The 2,449-nt window shown below is 34.5% G+C and overlaps 1 pseudogene; it reads left to right on the top strand.

Annotated features, from left to right (window-relative positions):
• Positions 1 to 863: 863 nt before the first annotated feature.
• LOC129034234 (histone-binding protein RBBP4-like) lies at positions 864 to 1,636 on the top strand (annotated as a pseudogene).
• Positions 1,637 to 2,449: the final 813 nt, after the last annotated feature.

Raw genomic sequence — 2,449 nt, 5'->3', positions numbered from 1 at the left:
AAATTTAAAAAACCGAACTCACAGAAACAGCATCCCAAGTGTCATATAGGAATAAGTCAAATTAAATATATTCAAGATATTTATAGATAAAATTATTTTTCAAAAATAACGAATGCATGTGTAAAAAAGACCTAATAAATAAATGAAGAGATAAACCAGATTAATATATAGGAAGACTCAATATCAAAAAGATAATAATATATTTTGTGATGAGTTTCAAAAACCTGATAAATACAAATTAGCACAGTAAAGAAACGTAAGTGGCATAGAGTCCTCTCTTTATTCACATGTCTATTTACCGCTTTAATTATTTTTCTTTGTGGAGGAATGGCATAACCTTTTGAAATGTCTAAGTTAAGGTTTGTCGTGACAAGAATTCTTTAAATGTGGAGGATCTCTGAAATTATTCAGAAGTTTTTAAAGCATATTTCATAACTAATTGCTTAAAGATAAATGCGTAGTTTTATTTAAGTTGGATTATGGCAAGGAATGCTCTATTCCAAAGATAAATATTCACTTAGATAAATGTAGTGAAATTAGTAAAAATGTAGGGCATTATAAGCTGGCACATCTTCCATCATAAAAAGTAATCAAACATATATATTTAATAAAGAAAATTTAGTATTAGTCTATTCAATGTAATGTCTTTTTATTTTTAATTTAACTTAACAAAGAAATCTAGTGTGATTCCTAGGACTCTATTTACAATGATGGAAATTTTCTGCTTTAATACCTTATTAACTACTTGGATAGTTTAAGCTTCTATTTCTCTTGCTACTAGCACCAATTAAGAGTTGCGAATATAATTTATACATCTTTATTAACATTCATATATAATCCGCAGCCTCTCTTCCCATCCCACAATGCTCAACTCCAGGATTTCCCTGGCTCACCTGCCTGCCGTGACCAACAAGGAAGCAGCCTTTGACAACGCAGTGGAAAAACATGTGATCAAGGAGGAGTACAAAATATGGAAAAATAACACCTCTTTTCCTTATGATTTGGTGATGACGCAGGCTCTGGAGTGGCCCAGCCTAACTACACAGTGGTTTCCAGATGTAACCAGACCAGAAGGGAGAGATTTCTGCAGTCATCGACTTGTCCCGGGTACACACACATCAGTTGAATAAAACCACCTTGTGCAGCTTCCTCGTGATAATGCTCAGCTTGACGCATCACACTACAACAGTAAGAAAGGAGAATGTGGAGGTTGAGGTTCAGTTAGTGGAAAAATTGAAATAGAAATTAACACCAAGCTGAAGAAGTAAAAAGGGCTTGATATATTTCCCAACACCCTTGTATCATCACAACAAAGACTCCATCCAGTGACCTTCTTGTCTTTGACTATACAAAACATCCTTCTAAACCAGACTGTCTGAAGAGTGCATCCCAGACTTGCATCTCCGTGGACATCAGAAGGCAGGCTGTGGGCTTTTAAGGAACCCAAATCTCAGTGGACGCTTACTTATTGCTTCAGATGACCACACCATCTGCCTATGGGACATCAGTGCTGTTTCAAATGAAGAAAATGTTGGATGTAAAGACCATCTTTACAGGGCATACAGCAGTATTTGGAGATAGAGATGCTTCCAGTCATCTTTACCATAGTAATCTTCCATTTAGAGCTTTACTATGATAAAGATGCTTCCGGTCATCCATTCCATGAGTCTCTGTTTGGAAGTATTGTTTGAATGAGTATCCCTCTATGATAGATACCACTAGTCATGCTATTAGCCCAACCAGTGGGTGTTTTCTAAATATTATTGGGTGGACTTGATTCAGAAAAGCCACAGTCTTATATTGGAATTTTCTTCAGGAATTTTCTAGTAGAAAACCCAGGACTAAAGGAGCTATAGAAAGGGAAATATTATTTGTGATTATTTTTCTTCTTATGCTATATCCCCAAGTTTTTCAGGCTCAAGTTGAGAAGAGTGAGTCAGTAACTTGTATTTGTTTTTAAAATTAAATTAATTCTTGATAAGAGTGATTTTTGTTTTAGAAGTTAGTCCTTGACCACTAGTTTAATGCTATCTCCATTTTGGGTGACCTGTTTCACCAGCAGCCCTGTTACTGTCCATGACTAACTGTAAATGCTTAAAATGGAATAAATTGCTTTTTCCATTGAAAAAACAAAAACCATATATATGTGTATATATGTATTTATTTATGTGAGTGTGTGTGTGTGTGGTGTGTATAACTTATTGAATGTCTGGATGTTAATGATGCAGAGGGCCTTCTGTAGTCAAGAAACTTTCTGAATCATTGTGTACACACTTTGAGAATGTCTGAGAAACATCATCAAAGAAGAACTATGATGCTTCTGACTTTATGTTGTTTCCAAAAGATTTTTTAAAATCTCACAGCATTGCAGTATAATTTAGTGTGTTTCTTCCAAAGTTATGACTTCTGAATACTTCAAATTAAATTAGGATGCAAAAAGGTTTTTAAG

The sequence above is a fragment of the Pongo pygmaeus genome, chromosome 2, assembly GCF_028885625.2.
Source record: "Pongo pygmaeus isolate AG05252 chromosome 2, NHGRI_mPonPyg2-v2.0_pri, whole genome shotgun sequence".
Taxonomy (NCBI): domain Eukaryota; kingdom Metazoa; phylum Chordata; class Mammalia; order Primates; family Hominidae; genus Pongo; species Pongo pygmaeus.
This window is presented reverse-complemented; position numbering and strand designations above follow the sequence as displayed.